The sequence below is a fragment of the Leiobunum rupestre genome, chromosome 11, assembly GCF_980474605.1.
Source record: "Leiobunum rupestre chromosome 11, qqLeiRupe1.1.hap1, whole genome shotgun sequence".
NCBI classification, from domain to species: Eukaryota; Metazoa; Arthropoda; class Arachnida; order Opiliones; family Sclerosomatidae; genus Leiobunum; species Leiobunum rupestre.
In genome coordinates, this window is record NC_143394.1 from 4767241 (window position 1) to 4787224 (window position 19984).

The 19984-nt window shown below is 35.8% G+C and overlaps 1 protein-coding gene across 1 annotated transcript in view; it reads right to left on the minus strand.

Annotated features, from left to right (window-relative positions):
- Positions 1-19984, minus strand: part of Mef2 (myocyte enhancer factor 2) — a 146207-nt gene that overhangs the window by 93009 nt on the left and 33214 nt on the right. The window contains exon 2 of the mRNA XM_090163857.1: positions 12536-12628. The gene's annotated coding sequence lies outside the window, so the exon portion shown is untranslated. The remainder of the gene's footprint in view (positions 1-12535; positions 12629-19984) is intronic.

Below are 19984 nucleotides of genomic sequence, written 5' to 3' on the forward strand. Positions count from 1 at the left end.
TACTCTTCGCTGTTAGAGACTACTCTTCGCTGTTAGAGACTACTCTTCGCTGTTAGAGACTACTCTTCGCTGTTAGAGACTACTCTTCGCTGTTAGAGACTACTCTTCGCTGTTAGAGACTACTCTTCGCTGTTAGAGACTACTCTTCGCTGTTAGAGACTACTCTTCGCTGTTAGAGACTACTCTTCGCTGTTAGAGACTACTCTTCGCTGTTAGAGACTACTCTTCGCTGTTAGAGACTACTCTTCGCTGTTAGAGACTACTCTTCGCTGTTAGAGACTACTCTTCGCTGTTAGAGACTACTCTTCGCTGTTAGAGACTACTCTTCGCTGTTAGAGACTACTCTTCGCTGTTAGAGACTACTCTTCGCTGTTAGAGACTACTCTTCGCTGTTAGAGACTACTCTTCGCTGTTAGAGACTACTCTTCGCTGTTAGAGACTACTCTTCGCTGTTAGAGACTACTCTTCGCTGTTAGAGACTACTCTTCGCTGTTAGAGACTACTCTTCGCTGTTAGAGACTACTCTTCGCTGTTAGAGACTACTCTTCGCTGTTAGAGACTACTCTTCGCTGTTAGAGACTACTCTTCGCTGTTAGAGACTACTCTTCGCTGTTAGAGACTACTCTTCGCTGTTAGAGACTACTCTTCGCTGTTAGAGACTACTCTTCGCTGTTAGAGACTACTCTTCGCTGTTAGAGACTACTCTTCGCTGTTAGAGACTACTCTTCGCTGTTAGAGACTACTCTTCGCTGTTAGAGACTACTCTTCGCTGTTAGAGACTACTCTTCGCTGTTAGAGACTACTCTTCGCTGTTAGAGACTACTCTTCGCTGTTAGAGACTACTCTTCGCTGTTAGAGACTACTCTTCGCTGTTAGAGACTACTCTTCGCTGTTAGAGACTACTCTTCGCTGTTAGAGACTACTCTTCGCTGTTAGAGACTACTCTTCGCTGTTAGAGACTACTCTTCGCTGTTAGAGACTACTCTTCGCTGTTAGAGACTACTCTTCGCTGTTAGAGACTACTCTTCGCTGTTAGAGACTACTCTTCGCTGTTAGAGACTACTCTTCGCTGTTAGAGACTACTCTTCGCTGTTAGAGACTACTCTTCGCTGTTAGAGACTACTCTTCGCTGTTAGAGACTACTCTTCGCTGTTAGAGACTACTCTTCGCTGTTAGAGACTACTCTTCGCTGTTAGAGACTACTCTTCGCTGTTAGAGACTACTCTTCGCTGTTAGAGACTACTCTTCGCTGTTAGAGACTACTCTTCGCTGTTAGAGACTACTCTTCGCTGTTAGAGACTACTCTTCGCTGTTAGAGACTACTCTTCGCTGTTAGAGACTACTCTTCGCTGTTAGAGACTACTCTTCGCTGTTAGAGACTACTCTTCGCTGTTAGAGACTACTCTTCGCTGTTAGAGACTACTCTTCGCTGTTAGAGACTACTCTTCGCTGTTAGAGACTACTCTTCGCTGTTAGAGACTACTCTTCGCTGTTAGAGACTACTCTTCGCTGTTAGAGACTACTCTTCGCTGTTAGAGACTACTCTTCGCTGTTAGAGACTACTCTTCGCTGTTAGAGACTACTCTTCGCTGTTAGAGACTACTCTTCGCTGTTAGAGACTACTCTTCGCTGTTAGAGACTACTCTTCGCTGTTAGATACTACAATTAGGGGTTTGATACTAAAAAAAATCAAAAATTTATTTGCCTGATTTTTTTGGGGTCATTTTAATATCCCCTTACTTTTTGGAAGCATTTTCAAATTCCTTGACTTTTCCCTGACCTTCTGGAAACATTTTCAAATTGCCTGACTTTTCTCTGACATTTTGGAAACATTTTCAAATTCCCTGAATTTTCCCTGACATTTTGGAAACATTTTCAAATTCCCTGACTTTTCCCTCACATTTTGGAAACATTTAAAAATTCCCTGACTTTTCCAGGTTTTCAGGGCGTGTACGAACCCTGCTGATGGAATAAATAGGTGATGCACCGCAAATTTCGTAGAGTAAACTAAAGACTTAATTTTCAAAATATCAATTTAAATCGTTAGAAATTCTGAAGATGGCGACAATCCTTATTAAATTAACTTCGAAATGGAGATTACGTTCTTTCCGCCTTCACCCAAAAAACCGCCTTTTCCAAACTGGAACTTCTCTTGGTTTTTCATCTCGGTCTAAATCGTGAGTGTCAATCTTGGGAGAAACTTCATTTTTGCCCTCCCTCTGCCGGCAAACCCCGTAATTAACGGAAATTTCCGATGAGGTTCCTCGCCAACCTCTTTTTTGGGGTTGCCCCCTTCTTGACTGCACTCCGCCACACAACTCACGCCAAGAATGTTTAGACGTCAACCGATAATGCGTAGCCCAAACTACAGCCTCTATCTTCATGATCTCCGGATGATATTCTCCGCCCACACGGAGAAAAAGCGCTTGATTGCACCGGAGTGTCTTCCCCCCTTCCCCGGGAAAGATTGCGCGCGGAAAGGTGGAGGGGCGTGGCTTGATTCTAGGGAGTCACGACGCGAACCGGGTGCTGGCCTCGCATTCTCCGTTCAGCCGATTGCAGCTCAGCGCCATTTATTAGAAGTGGGAGACTTCGAGGCGTGGACTCGGTTCGTGTCGGCGCCCACCCCCTCAACCGGGTATTCTCTCTTTCGTTGAGGTCCTTCTTTAATTACGGGCGTACACACTCTTTCCCCAAATATTTCCCTCTCTTTACCTTGAAGCGGAAGAGTTAACGGGAGGAAGAAAAAATTGACGTCTGCTCGAAGCGGAGAAGAGACGAGTTTTGGGGTCACCTCGCGGAAATCGAGTGCCGCCGCTTCATTAAAGTTATAGGTCCCCAACCACTATGGGCATTTCTTCGGAGTACATTCTCACCTCGCAAACAGCTCTCGCGCTCTTCTCGTGAGTAGTTCTTAGATAATGTCTTTGTCTAATACGTATTCGGGTTGAAAGTTTGTAGTTATAGGTACTCAACGGGGCTGGGCATTTTCTCGAAGTCCATTCTCACAAGCCGACCGTATTAACCTGACTCATTACCGGTGTGGTTCTCCTATAATGTTTACTTCATAGATATTCAGATCAAACGTGTATACTGATAAAACATCTCTTCCAGTTTTCAGAACCTGACATTTTACTCTCACGATCTGCTCAAGAGCGGTTCTCAAATAAGGTATGTCTCATACATACTCGGCTCAAACGTGACTACTAACAGCCCATAACTTATCTCCGGTGATGGGCTTTTTCTCGAAATAAATTCACAGTTCACAATCCGCTTATGTTAACCTGATATTTGTCTCTTACGGTCTTCTCAAGAGCGGTTATCAGATAATACTCTCAGATAAAACGTGTTTACTGATAGCTCATCTCTTATTTCGCTCAGTTTTCTAGAGAAAGCGCGTGTTCTGTTATTCGCTCAATTTCGAATTAATAAAGCTCTTTCGCGCTCAGCTAAATAAAAATTAATAGATTCACATCAAACAGCTCACCGAACAAACAAAACTAATGACAGTTCATTAAAAAACTTAAAACTAATTTGACTGTATTACCTATTTTCAGCAACAAAATACATTGTCGAACTACCATATTTATTTAAAAATTCCGAAAAAAAATCAAACAAATATTAGCTCACCTTGTTCTTGCTCAATTTATTACTAAGTGAAGCGCTCATCAAACCAAAGAGACACTAGCACTCCCTCTGCTCATCTAACCTATATACTTTTTACATTCTCGATCATCTCGCTCAATTAAAACTAGGGCTGCACCGATATGGGTATAACTGATATATCGGCTATTCGTGGCCGATAATATCGGGAGATATTAACAAAGTTATATCATAACAGTATAGTAGTGTATATGATAAAATCATTGTAAAAGACGGTTCAGTGCACTGTCATACCATTTTATTCTAATTTTTCATGAAAAAAGTTTCCAAGAGGATATCCGAATATGTTTCTTTTCACTTTACGCGATACATATTTTCTATCACAATTTCACAAATCGAATGTCGTAGTTATTTATTTGTTTACACTCGTAACCTCCTGTCTAAAAAAAGGTATGATCCAGCTTTTGAAATCTGGCGTACGTGGCGCGGCAAATCAAATAAAATATTATCATTAGTTAATCAAGAATTTTCTTATTGTTAAATGTTTTTCTGAAAACCTTTTCCTAATACCGGTATCGGCCAATATAATAATAATAATAATCAGCTAGGCTAATACCTTAGGCCGAAGTCATCAAGCCGATATAGGCCGATACCGATATTAGAAAAAAAAGCCGATATATCGGTGCATCCTTAATTAAAACTAAAATAATTAGTTCTTATCTTCACAATTTTTTTAAAATTTTCCGCTACTTCCAACTCCAAACGCTCCAAAATGAGTGGAGCGTGCCCATCACCGGCCCTCAAACGTGCCCACCCCCCACTTGGTCGTCTCGAAGTATTGACTCTCGTTTTGGGAATATATGGGTGTTATTTTCTTCGATGTACTCGTAATTGGCAGGCGAATCCAATCAGGGTTTATGATCAGCGTGACCAAACCGCGAAATGTTGAAAAGGAACGCGTCAACAGTTCGAATAAAAAGGTCTTTTTGCGAAATCGAGTTGTATCTTCTTTTCAAATTTTATAATTTATGCGGGATTAAATGGAAAAACTTGGTAAATTTATTTTGTAGAGATCGAAGCTACGGCAATATTGGTAAATATCGCGTCTCATTTTACAGCAACTGGAGGTCACCATTTCGAAATTTCAAAAATTAAAAGACGAAGCATTCAGCCTAAATGGGGGAAATTTTATTGCGAATAAATAGTGAAACTATTCGGTATTATATTGGTTGTATACTATTGGACCGAATCCCGTTTGACCGAATCCCATTGAACCGAAAAGAATTTTCGGTTATAGCCCAACATGGCGGGATTCAGTTGAATGGGAAATTTAAATCTGGTTCGTTTTCACTTCGGGTAGGTTAGTTCAGGTTGGGTTAGCTTAGGTTAGGTTAGGTTAGTTCAGGTTGGGTTAGGTTAGGTTAGGTTAGGTTAGGTTAGTTCAGGTTGGGTTGGGTTGGGTTGGGTTGGGTTAGGTTAGGTTAGATATGGTAGGCAACTATTTCACGTCGGGTCTTATCAAGGTTTTTTTCCAAAATTAAACCCGGAAAATATCAAATTTCAAGGGAAAAAGGTCTAAAAATATACGTCGGTACGAAATAATAAATATTTAAGACATAGTTTAGTCCAAAGTAGATATACTATCGTCACGTAACCTACAATATATAAATATGTATCACTAACGGTATATTGAAATTCGGTTGAATGGTACATTCGGACGAATGGGATTTCGGTCCAATGGTCTACAATCTATTATATTCAGCCAACTTATTAAAGCTATTAGATTAAGACAAGCTATTCAATTTTGGATCTGTCTCCGGCAATTTTATATACAAATTCCAAAATCCGGCAAAAATTATATAAAATATCACCAAATTCGGAAAAGGATCACCAAATACAGGGGGTAAAAAGAACGGGAAAACCACCAAATCCGAAATTTCTTTGAAATGTGCCAAAAAGCTTCGAAATTACTTTAAACACATTGGACATTAGCCCAAACGTTTATGAAATGAGCCAAAAATCTTTAAAATGTGCATAATCATCTTGAAAATGAGCCAAAAATCTTTGAAATGTGCATAAACATCTTGAAAATGAGCCAAAAATCTTTGTAATGTGCCCAAATTCTTTGGAATGAACGACAAATCTTTGAAATGAGCCACAAATATTGGAAATGAGTCCAAACCTTTTGAAAAAAGCCAAAACACATTGTAAATGAGCCCAAACGTTTTTCAAATATGCCCAAAAAATTTCGAAATGTGTCAAAGCTAGCTTTGAAATGAGCCATAAATATTGGAAATGAGTCCAAACGTTTTTTGAAAAGAGTCTAAAAATCATAAAAATTCGAATCAAATCCTAAAAATTCTAATAAAATCCTAAGAATAGTTGATTTTATAAAATGTCTTTACGCTTGCCCAACTTGTTGAAATGTTGCCCTGGAATAGTTCAGCCAATGCCTAAGAATGAGTTCATAAGCTCTTTAGTGGGAGAGAAAACGGATCCACAGCTGAAGCGGGGAGGCAACATTTCAACAAGATGGCCAAGGTTATTTTATAAAAAGAACTATTCGAATCAAATTCTAAAAATTCTAATCAAATTCTAAAAATTCGAACCAAATCCTAAAAATTCGAATCAAATCCTAAAAATTCGAATAAAATCTTCAAAATTCGAACCAAATCTTCAAAATTCGAACCAAATCCTAAAAATTCGAACCAAATCCTAAAAATTCGAACCAAATCCTAAAAATTCGAACCAAATCCTAAAAATTCGAACCAAATCCTAAAAATTCGAACCAAATCCTAAAAATTCGAACCAAATCCTAAAAAATCGAATCAAATCCTAAAAAATCGAATCAAATCTTCAAAATTCGAATCAAATCTTCAAAATTCGAACCAAATCTTCAAAATTCGAACCAAATCTTCAAAATTCGAACCAAATCTTCAAAATTCGAACCAAATCTTCAAAATTCGAACCAAATCTTCAAAATTCGAACCAAATCTTCAAAATTCGAACCAAATCTTCAAAATTCGAACCAAATCTTCAAAATTCGAACAAAATCTTCAAAATTCGAACCAAATCTTCAAAATTCGAACCAAATCTTCAAAATTCGAACCAAATCTTCAAAATTCTAACCAAATCTTCAAAATTCTAACCAAATCTTCAAAATTCTAACCAAATCCTAAAAATCCGAACCAAATCCTAAAAATCCGAAAAACGTATCGCGGAGCATATGAACGAAAATGCGTTTTGAGAACTCGAGTTAAAAATTGTTCAGCAACAAACTTGATCATAAATATAGGCTCGTGTGAAAAGACCTTAATACGAAGCACTAACCGGAACAGTCGCGCAATAAAATTAGGAAAACTGAAGAACAATATATCAACTTAGTGGCCGATACCAAGTCAGAGTGGAGGACACGATATAGAAATAAAAATCAATGAGTGTCCGCCAGTAAAAAAGGGGTTGGAGTGGACATCAGGGCGTCCGTGAAGGTCACTTCTTGACCCTTTGGCAGCCACTCAATCGATGAAGTCGCCACACGAAGGACGTATTAAAAACAAATCAAACCGGACTTGGTTTTTTTTTGTTCTTCGGAGCGGCGGGCGGCGCGGGGGGGGGACAGTCGCCCACCCCCGAATTGAGCGAGTCCGGGCATGTTCGGGACACGCCCCGAGAGAGGGCGCTCGAGCACTGACAAGGGCCGCCATGCACACTCGACTGAGGCCTCATCAAAATTCAAATCTACGCTTTTTTCTCCTAGTTCGCTTCTTTTCTGCCGTGCTGTTACATCCGAACTACCTTCGGCCGCGCCACCGAAAACACTTCCTTGATAGATTTTATACGTTATCTGCCCCCTGCCTACGTAAAAAATAAAAGAAGAATTAACAAGCTCGTCCCCGGGGGAGACACAATCACGAAAAACAGTTTAAAGGGACAGTAGTCTTCGTGTGCAGTGGTGCTAAAACGTTTTTTTTTAGTCCAGGGTCCGGGGAAAATATGGCAAATAGTGGCCAATGAAGGAATATTGAATATTTTATTTTACTTATTTACATTCAGTAGGTGTTTCTACAAAATAAAGATGATAAAATACGCGAAAAAGTAGATTAGTCCATAATTAAAAGGGATAATATAGCTAAATCCTAAACAAATTTGAAGAAATTAAAAAAACTTACTAATAACTCGTACCAATACGTCTTCGAGCAAAAAACGCGAAACTCGGATCAAATAGATCTTCGAGTAATAAACTAAATTAAAATTAAATAAAATAGCCAGAAATTCCAACGGTAGACCGGTTTCGTTCTATTTGGAACTCATCAGTACCGTGCGGGAAATCTGGCTGGCGACTGTCAAATCTAAAGGAGAAACTAAGCCTAAACATTAAAAATTTCAAAACGCGTTGCATATAGCAACGGAAAGTCGAAAATAAAAATAAAGGAGATCACGTGTAAATTGTTTTTTCTACGTCACTAGCTACAGCTATTGAAAATAGAGATCACGCGCTTGAGTCGATAAAAATTTTGAAATTTGAAGTACAACACGTCCACGTGCGAAATGTGTGTAAATCGAATGTCTGAAAGCTGTCTGCTCATTCAAAATTACCTACAAACTTAATTAAAAAGTATTTAAGCAGATGGCGCTACTTAACTGTGATGGATCACCTTTTTATTTGTGTACAATTGTTTTCACATTATGTAATTTTTTCAGAACCAACGTATTAGCGACCGAAACGAGCCTATGATATAGCGTCTGTTATTAAAGGCATAAAAAGTTTTTTTTTTTAAAGGGGAACGGGCAGTGGCGTAAATAGCGCCCCCGAAGCGCGGGGGGGGGCCCAAACGTTTATGATTAAAATCAGTGCTATTTAAAAGGGCCCCCGAGTCGTTTTTCGCGGGGGGCGGAGTTCCTAGTTACGCCACTGGGAACGGCCAAGCTTTTCCAAATATGGCCTTATTTCCGTATCAAAAGATTAACAAGACGTTCAATATACTAACTTGTACCTTTTTTTGTCTTGAAAAAATAGCTTTTGGCCCGAAATGTTGAAACGAAAAATAACGCCGGGTGTTTGGGTTGGAATTTTCGCCGCCATCTTAGGGGCTGCCGCCAGCGCCCCTAACCCGTATGAGCGATTTGCGAACTATCCTAACTTTTAAAATCGCGCAATTTAGGCTTATGTATCTTATAACTGGAAGGCGCCGCACGTGCAAAACAATTTTTTTGCGTCTTCAGCAGCGCGCGCTTTTACGCGGTTTTTCTGCCTCACCGACTTCTCACCAGGTGTCGCGGCGGACACGCCTCTTTTAGATTTCCCGAAATGTCTTTATTTTATTAAAAATTAACCACTCAATATTTTTTGATGCGGTTTTCGCCATAAATTTTAGTTTTTAATGGGCTATAGGGCTATCTAACTGGTTAAAGCTTGACCGTTCCCCTTTAAATAAACCTATCAAAATATAAGCAAACGATGCAAAAATTATTATATTAAAATGAAATTATCATTATTTATAAAGAAAAGCTAATATCGTCTGCTTTAACCGCTATCTATCTAGGTTTCCATGGCGAACCAAAGGGGGCGTAGCGATAGTTTTCGGTCTCGAATATCACAAGGGTTTTAGTTAAATATTAAATGCAACATTTTAGATGCACTTTTTTAAATATAAAATTTCAAATTGTATTCGTTTAACAGTACCTCCATTCGGAAAATTAAATATTTCAATGAATGTTTTAATGCATAATTAGATTAGAATCTTCTACCCGTAGCCATAACAAATTTGAAGCCACAATATTTCAAAACGTTATAAGCGTTTAACATAGCCAGTAAAGCACATTAAGTGGAATAAATCTGTACCAAGAACTAGTTTTCCCCCAGAAGATAAAACGTTTTCAATCGCATCGAAAGATGGTCAGTTTTAGGGAACCAATCAAATACTGAACCGTTTTGATAACCTTAAAAAACCTGCAAGGTAAAAATTGCGACGGGCTTTTGTTTTGACATGGCAACCGAAAACGTTTTTGACAACATGATTTGGAATTATTTCCGTTGAATATAACATGGGAATCTGAAGGATTTTAAGGGTGCCCCCTGTGAAACCTTTTAAAAATTGAAAATTTTGGAAATTTCAAAACCGTAAAAAAAAAATTTTAATTGATTTTAAAAATTATATTTTTTTCAAAGTTTAAATACAATTTGGTCAATTGGGGGACCCTTAAAATCCTTCAGATTCCCATGTTATTTTCAATGGAAATAATTCCAAATCATGTTGTCAAAAACGTTTTCGGTTGCCATGGCAAAACGAAAGACCGTCGCAACTTTTCCCTTGCAGGTTTTTCAAGTTACATAGAGGTGTACATTATACCCGACTTTGAACAAAATCGGTGATTATCACCTCGGGTCGTCTCCTTGTTAGTCATTACCCCGAGTTCTTCGGTTTCCCCTTCCATAAAACCTTGTTCGGGTTAATAGTGAGTGTAGGGAGCTGTTGGCTCACGTGGCAGGAAGGGCTGGCCACCACCGTCCTACGCATTGTAATCCGGCCACCTGAATTAATTATAATAAACATTAAAAGTCGCTAGATGACTTGGGCCTAGGGTGGTGCCTTGGGTATTAGCCTAGCTGATTATTATTATTATTATAATAATTATTATAATAAATAAATAAATACATTCTTACATTCTAATAGTGTTGTAAGTCGGAAAATTGTCCGTATGTTTCCGAATAAAATTAAATAAAGTTTTCATTACAAGATTAGTCTAATATATTGTTTGCAAATTTAAATAAAGCGGCCTTTTCGCGTATGTTTTCGATTCTTCAAGTAAAACTAAACCTCCAGACTAGGTTAAACTGATTAACAATGTAACACTATTAATGTTTTGTAGTATGTTTACCCTTAAAAAGTATTTTATTTTTAAATTTTTTATTTTTCCGCAAAATTAACAACACTACATTCTCACAGCTCGGCTACTAGAACCTACAACAACAGCGATAAACGTATTCCTTTCGTACGGAATAAAGGTTGATGGGGCGCAGGCTAAAAATAAAGTTCCGTGATACCGATAAATCTTTTCTCGCGCATGAAACGATCGGGTTAAAATGTCCATTAGCCTGGATATTTGTGCGAGCGCGCGCCACTCTAGATGCGCCGCGTGCTGGGGGACCTTGGAAGGCGATTTTGCATAAACGATTTAGCTCCAGATCTCATCAAAGACAAGGACCCGACGCGTACTTTTCACCATTCGGAAAATATACCAGATACCGGTTAATTTCATCGCTGTTATTCTAACGCCGAAGTTTGAAGCCCTTATTTTGAGGTGCTAAAAAGAGGTTAAAATGCCAATTCAACCACGATCTCAATACCAGATAATCTTTCGCTAAAAGTGTATTTCTTAAAGGAAAAGTCCAGGTTGGGTAAAACTTGGGTCTATTTGAAAGATCATGTTTAAATATACTCAAAAATATCAGTCGTAAAATTGTATCATTTTTTTAATAACGAGAAATTAATTTTTAAACGAGCCAAATTTACCCGCCAAGCGAGCTGCCATTTTCTTTCGCCTTCCCTCCGCATACCGCACGCGGGAAACAGAGCGCTGTTAAAGCCTGTTATAGCGCGAACAGCGCGTGATTAAAGTCCTAAAACGTCACCGCGAAACAAAATGGCAGATCACTTGGCGGGTAAATTTGGCTCGTTTAAAAATTTATTTCTCGTCATTAACAAAAGATACAATTTTACGACTGATATTTTTGAGTATATTTAAACATGATCTTTCAAATAGACCCAAGTTTTACCCAACCTGGACTTTTCCTTTAACCATATTTGCAATAATGCGCTACTTCTGTATTTATTGTAGAGCCATCTAGGACAGTTTTCCATATTTTGAAGTTAATAATAGACGTTGAACGGAGTATATTCAAGGTTGCCTCAATATTTTCAGATTCAAACTTTTTTACTTTTATCAGATGAATTTTCTTATAGTTTAGTATGAAAGTTACTCTTCAGATTACAACGTTGGCATTACAACAACTATCCAAGATAAATTTAAATTCTCAAACTTTTTACGAATTTCTAAAATTCTGTGATTTTTTCCTGACCCCTTATTTCGAAATTGCATGATTTTTTCAGAATTTTTAAAAATTTCTGATTTTTCAACTTCCCTCCATTCTAATATTCCACGTTAGCTTATATCTTAAAAAAAGGATTTTAGTAATGAGAATTTCACATCTAACATTTAAAATTATAATAGATAAAAATTTCAATTTAATTTCTAATATTCTAAGCAAAATATGGTTACAAATGTTAATTTTATTTCTAATTTTTATAAGTTATCAAACAATTGAAATTAATTTTATGTCTATATAAATCTTATCTACAAATTGATAAATGGGAATTTAATTATATTCTAAATTGTCTTAGACACATCTAATAATTCAAATTGTGATGTAAATTGATAAATTGTAATTTTATTTCTATAGAAATTCACCACCTAACAATTCAAATTGTGATATAAATTGATAACTGGTACTAGTCCAAACTATCTTACTGCTACGAATCGATAAATTGTGTATTTTACGCGTATGATTCCAAGATATCGTATATCTACAAATCGATAAATATATTATTTAATTTCTAAGCATTCCAATTAGTGGTTTTTCGTGAAAAAATGGTAGTAAACCCTAGACACCATCAATTTTCATCAAGCGATTGAATAAACGCTTCTCAACTCGAATCTCACGAGCGCGGTTCAACAGACGCAGTCTTGATTCAACTGAAAACATTTCACGATTTCAATCAGTGGCGGCGGCCAACAGAAAAATGGATCTGTCAACCTGACTGATTGACGTTTCGGAACCAAAGCTCAAACGCTAAACTATAGTGCTAGTCATCGGACGAACGTTTCGAGTATTTCGCGAAATCATTGAATAAGAAATGAAACGGGGACTCACCAGCTTAAGAAGGTCAGTGAGAGGTCAAAGTTGAACACTTCAGGTTCGACGAATAAGTCCACATCCGAAATTTCGTCACGAGCCGAGATCACACTAAAGATAAAGTATTAAGACATTTTATTTGCACAGAACACTAAAATATAAGTTGAACATTTGGGCAATAGCACCGCACTGAGCACGAAAATTTGTCAACTATTTAGGCAATAGCACAGCACTGAACACTGAAATGTATGTTAAGCATTGAACACTTGAAATATTTTAAACATTTCTGCAACAGCACTGCACTTAACACTAAAATATTTGTTTAAGCATTTGAGCAATACTACCACACTTAACACAATATGTGAAGGATATGGACAATAGAAACGCATTGGGCACTAAAATGTTAAACATTTGGACAATAGCACCGCATTGAGCACTAAAATGTTAAATATGTGGACAATAGCACCGCATTGAGCACTAAAATGTTAAATATTTGGACTATAGCACCGCATTGAGCACTAAAATGTTAAATATTTGGACTATAGCACCGCATTGAGCACTAAAATGTTAAATATTTGGACTATAGCACCGCATTGAGCACTAAAATGTTAAATAATTGGACAATAGCACCGCATTGAGCACTAAAATGTTAAATATTTGGACAATAGCACCGAATTGAGCACTAAAATGTAAAAAATTTTGGTAATAGCACTGAATTGAGCACTAAAATGTAAAATATTTGGGTAATAGCACAGGCTAAAAGCCAAAAATAAAGGAAGCTAATCATTTTGTAAAATAACCAAAATTAAAATAGACTAAATATTTCCGCGATTAAAAGCTAAAAGTAAACCAGTTTTAAAATTATTCAATAAAATAAGTCTAACATTTGTGCACTAGAAGCGCACTAAAATTTTAAATTAAAATTTATGTAAAATTTGTGCACTAGAATCACATGGAAAGCTAAAAAACTAGTTTAAAAATTTGAGATATACAAAGCTATTCTTTGTGTAATAGCACAACACTGGACTCTATAGCAAAACAAGTTAAATATTTGTAAAAATTGCCCCACGTCCAAAACCTAAAATAAACTAAGTCTATTCTAAGCAACGATAATTTAATATCAAATTTACAAAGTAAACAAAATCTTTAAGGTATTATTATTCGCAACTAGCCATGAAATATCAAAGATTATATTCCAAGAATAGTTACTTCTTACAAAGGCATATTTCGAAATATTTAAATCATATATAAAAGCTCTTAAAATACGTACGCACATCAATATAATAAAAAACTTCGAAAACGAGAGATTTTTCAATATAAAAAGGGTTAAAAATGGATCATGGTCGAAACGATTATGTAGCGAGAGGCTAAATAATCAATCTAACGTGACAATATTATCAAATATAATTTTGGCTAAGCCTTAATACCGATACCAATACCCGCTTAAATTGTCACTAAAACTTAACCTTAAACGGTTACACCCGACTAAACACATTATATTTTATCAACCAACAATCCGAGATACTGACTAAGCTATTTTAGAAACATTTTATAAATTTGATAGCATGCATATGCATATATATATATATATATATATATATATATATCCCTCTCAGAATCCTATAATACATATCTTACTATATACGTATCTACCTAGGCTATGATAATAAAAAATATATACCTTAGCCGGCTAAAGTCAGTTTTCAATTATCTAAAATCAGGGTTGTCTGCGAGGTGTCGGACACTTTCGTGGGATTTCGTATTTTTGCGATTTTATCATTACTTTTTGATTGATTTTGGGATTTCAATGTTAATTTACCATAGAAAGAGTTTAAAGATTTTGCGATTTTAGACAAAGAGTACGGGATTTTGGTAAATGTCCGACCCCTCGGTTGTCTGATTTAAATCAAGTTATTCTTTTAAAAATAATCATTAATTCAAATCACACTCCAATGTATTCACGAAAATGTACAAACGTAAGCTCCCTCGCCATTCCGAGCAAACTAAATCATATTTAGTTTTTTATTAGTAATTAAATTTAATTCGGATTAATTTAAAACTAAGTTTGCGTTACCGCTGAACTCACATTATCAATCATTTTGTCTAGAACAAAAAAGGCATAAAACTTTAAAAAAATCAATTAAAATCCGATTTCAATCAAATAATTGAATTTTTTTTAAACATAAAAATCAACAGCCAAATTTAACGTCCTATATTGCTCCGCAGTGACGATGTGAAATATTAAAATTACACTCGTATAATTAATTATTTTAATAAAAATAAAATTATACTTTGCCTTTGAAACGTATTCGACATAAGTTACTCGTTTCAAGCGATTAACATTTACTTCTCAAGTCGAAGATATATTAGACACTCGGAACATATTTAACAAAGCAATATCAACGATGGCGACTCATAAAGCGCGAGAAAAAACGTACTGAAACCCGACGAAGAATTAAAAGTCTTCAAATTTCGGTGGACATTAACCCTTTGATGGTAAATCTCGAAGACTGGTTTATCAAAGATTCCGCAGAAACTTAAAAACTTCATTAATTACCGAAGATTTTCTGGAATCATTTGGCGCGAATGGATGCATTCCTCTGGCCCACGTGTATAGAGTCGCTCGTTCTTAGGGCTATCGTACCCAAAAACGTGTTCAGACTCTATTAACGTTTCGTTTCTTAAACTGGAATAAGCAGCCCATGGCTAACGCGAGAAATTGAAGTCCAAACCGCGTTTTACTGTCTTTAAATATGCAAAATCGTATCTCTTTTTTTTTAATTTCTACGTATAGGTGTACGTCTTTCCCAAGGGTGTACCTGCCTTAAATTGTCTAGCAATACGATTCTAAGAATTATTATATTTATTCATTTTATTGGACGATTTTATTTCCAATCTTCCCAGTTTCACTTACAGAGTAAAGTAACTCGCAAAACAATATTGCCTTTTTTACGAAATAACAGTTGTATTATTGCTTTGGTAAAACACGTTGTATTATGTTCCCAATTGCTTTAAATAAAGAAATTTTCCAATTTCAACTTCTTTTATAGATTTTGAAAATGATTAAATGTTAATTTTAATTTAAAAAAAATTAATTTAATTTAACTTAAAGTTGAAATAATTTGCTATGTAGGCTAAGAACATAATTTTTTTAAGTTATTTCCTTCGAACAAATATGGTCATATATTAATTTACATTAGATTAAATCGCAATATTTTTCTATAAACGCGCAGAATACCAAACTTAGGTATCAAGAAATGATACTATTTTGATAGTGGATGTCAATTTCTATAAACATTTATTTTAAATTGAAATTACAGTAATTTTACATTTTATATTAGTTTTAACTTCAATGAACTTAATTTAAATAATTAGGATCATAAGAGCCACGTATAATTTAAATTTAACTTATGTTATTTAATTTTAACTTAATTTAAAATACCTTTTGTTAACTTTAGTGAATTCTGAGGTTTTATTTAAATTTAACAAAAATGCGAGTTACCGCGTTTCGCACCGCGAGTGCGTTCTTTTTAAAGACATTTGATATTTTTATACCGCAGCTACACAAATTAGATTAACTTAATGGGTAAAAAAATATTCCCATTGGGAGAATTTCCCCCTTTGCTATATTGAACAAGAAACCGGGGGATGGAGATAGTGGCGACCTCTTAAAGACGATCTTCGAACTAAATGGGAAATATTTAGTCGTTAATTTATACGGTGAACGCGGATATCTACAACTCTGATTATTCGGCGAATCCATAAACCCGGGTTAATGTATTGTTATTAATATTATTATACTATTGTATCAAGTTCGAAATTTATTCAGGATATATTAGACTAGGACATGAAATCAGACCAATATATGCAAAATAAAACTTGGAATATTCCCAGATAACCAGACCATTTTGCTAAAATTCCGGGTAATTTATGTTTTCATAGATAAAAGTACCAAGTGAAACAATTTATTTTCAAATATCACGAACTAAATATTTTATAACAGCATACTGAGCAGGGTTGTTCAAAATGCATTTTAGTTAGAAAAAGTATTTTGCATTTTGAGTTTATAGGAAACTATTTGGCATTTTGTGGGTTTGATGTGTAGAAAAACCGTTTCAAAATGTTTTTACTCTGGTACCATCATCGCTGCTCTTGTAGAGAAAGTTCGTCTGCAATTTACTCCCAATTACAGTGCCACCGCTTTATTTAAAGTAAACAGAGCAAACTATTTTCAAAATGCATTTTGTATTTTTATTTTGAGCTGCAAAAAACATTTTACATTTTGTATTTTGCATTTTGAGTTATGGAGAAAGTATTTTGCATTTCGCATTTTGAGCTATGGAGAAATTATTTTGCATTTTGCATTTTGAGCTATGGAGAAAGTATTTTTCATTTTGCATTTGAGCTATGGAGAAAGTATTTTTCATTTTGCATTTGAGCTATGGAGAAAGTATTTTTCATTTTGAATTTGAGCTATGGAGAAAGTATTTTTCATTTTGCATTTGAGCTATGGAGAAAGTATTTTTCATTTTGCATTTGAGCTATGGAGAAAGTATTTTTCATTTTGTATTTGAGCTATGGAGAAAGTATTTTGCATTTTGCATTTTGAGCTATGGAGAAAGTATTTTTCATTTTGCATTTGAGCTATGGAGAAAGTATTTTTCATTTTGCATTTGAGCTATGGAGAAAGTATTTTTCATTTTGCATTTGAGCTATGGATAAAGTATTTTGCATTAATAATAATAATAATAAATAATAATAATCAGCTAGGCTAATACCAAGGCACCACCTTAGGCCTAAGTCATCATGCGACTTTTGAAGCCCTTTTGCATTTGAGCTACGGAGAAATTATTTTGCATTTTGCATTTGAGCTATGGAGAAATTATTTTGCATTTTGCATTTGAGCTGTGGAGAAAGTATTTTGCATTTTGCATTTGAGCTATGGAGAAAGTATTTTGCATTTGAGCTATGGAGAAAGTATTTTGCATTTGAGCTATGGAGAAAGTATTTTGCATTTGAGCTATGGAGAAAGTATTTTGCATTTGAGCTATGGAGAAAGTATTTTGCATTTGAGCTATGGAGAAAGTATTTTGCATTTGAGCTATGGAGAAAGTATTTTGCATTTGAGCTATGGAGAAAGTATTTTGCATTTGAGCTATGGAGAAAGTATTTTGCATTTGAGCTATGGAGAAAGTATTTTGCATTTGAGCTATGGAGAAAGTATTTTGCATTTGAGCTATGGAGAAAGTATTTTGCATTTGAGCTATGGAGAAAGTATTTTGCATTTGAGCTATGGAGAAAGTATTTTGCATTTGAGCTATGGAGAAAGTATTTTGCATTTGAGCTATGGAGAAAGTATTTTGCATTTGAGCTATGGAGAAAGTATTTTGCATTTGAGCTATGGAGAAAGTATTTTGCATTTTGAGTTATGGAGAAAGTATTTTGCATTTTGAGTTATGGAAGAAGTATTTTGCAATTTACATTTGGCATTTTGAGTTATGGAAGAAGTATTTTGCAATTTACATTTGGCATTTTGAGTTATGGAGAAAGTACTTTGCATTTTGCATTTCGCATTTTGAGTTATAGAGAAAGTACTTTGCATTTGGCATTTTGAGTTATGGAGAAACTACTTTGCATTTTGCATTTTGAGTTATGGAGAAAGTATTTCCCCCGAAAGGAGGGCGGCACGAAAGGGGGGAAGGGAGTGGAGCCCAGACGATGGTGCCCGAGGATACCCTCAACATAGTAATTATCTATGAATATAAATAAATTCGTGAAGCCAAAAATAGGAAATTAGATGATCCACGCATAAATATGGAACATTAAATTTCCTTCAAACAAAACAACAAAGAAGTGGAAGATTAAAATTTTCGAGACATTTTTTTCTTCGACACGGTAGATTTTGTAATTTGATGACATAAAAGAGAGATAGATCCAAGTAAGAATGAACGACAGTGAGATCTCGCCAATGCTTTTCCGCTTTTTTTTCGGTGGCGTAAAAAATTCGCCAGATGTGCAGGAAAAACCGAAAGTGATAGCATTAGCATCACTTAGCCAACTTCAAGATCTCATCTTTTCAGAGATGGCGCGAGATTTCGTAAGAAAATAAAAAAGTCTTTTGTTGAGATGTTTTAACCTTAATTCCTCTCCAACGTGATGTGAAACATTGTTTCAATCATGATATATGACAAATGTGTCGGGGTTCAAGAAGGGGCGGAGTTTAAACATGGGAAGACGTCAATAGTTTCAGGGCTGGCAATGTTTAGATTTTTTTAACTTAAATCGAATATTTTGATTTCAATTAAAATTTCAAGGATTAATATAATTTAGTATCATAATTTTACCTAAAACAAATGTTTTAATTTTCTAAAGACTTAATCTATATATTCTTTTTCAAAAATACTACATAAAAAATGATTTAATTCAATGATTTTTTGGAACAAAATCAATTTAAATCAAGTTGATTTAAATCAGTCCACCGTGAATAGTTCCCAAAGAAGTGTTGTATAAAGTTGACCCGCACTCTGCACTTAAATTTCCCAGGGTTTAAGTGTTTACTCTTCGGTGTTTGGGTAGCTGTTAAACTGTGAGTACTGCCAGTGGCGGCGTAAGGGGTGGGGGGGGGGCGAGGGGGGCGGTCCGATTAAACTTGAAGAAGACGGACGTGAAAACTTCTGCACGGTCCTGGGGTGTCACAAAACACTGCCGCCGCCGCCCCGGGGACCAAGCCTTCTTAAGCCGCCACTGAGTACTGCCCAAAACCTTTCCGTCTGGAAGCCATTTTGGGTAGTGGTTTGGGCAATTACATTGTGGCAAAAGTGACATAATAACCAAACGTATCCTAATTTAGTTCATATTTGGTATTTCGAAAAAACTCTTTAAAATAGTAACTGAGGTAAGAATAGGTTAGGTTAAGGTGAGGTTAGGTTAAGGGGACGTTAGGTTAGGTCCCTATTACGTTAGATAGGTTAAAGTTACATTAGGTTCACGTTAAAGTTAAGTTAGGTTCACGTTAAAGTTACGTTAGGTTCACGTTAAAGTAACGTTAGGTTCAGGTTAAAGTAACGTTAGGTTCAGGTTAACGTTACGTTAGGTTCAGGTTAACGTTACGTTAGGTTCCGGTTAACGTTACGTTAGGTTCCGGTTAACGTTACGTTAGGTTCCGGTTAACGTTACGTTAGGTTCCGGTTAAAGTTACGTTAGGTTCCGGTTAAAGTTACGTTAGGTTCCGGTTAAAGTTACGTTAGGTTCAGGTTAAAGTTACGTTAGGTTCAGGTTAAAGTTACGTTAGGTTCAGGTTAAAGTTACGTTAGGTTCCGGTTAAAGTTACGTTAGGTTCCGGTTAAAGTTACGTTAGGTTCCGGTTAAAGTTACGTTAGGTTCAGGTTAAAGTTACGTTAGGTTCAGGTTAAAGTTACGTTAGGTTCAGGTTAAAGTTACGTTAGGTTCAGGTTAAAGTTACGTTAG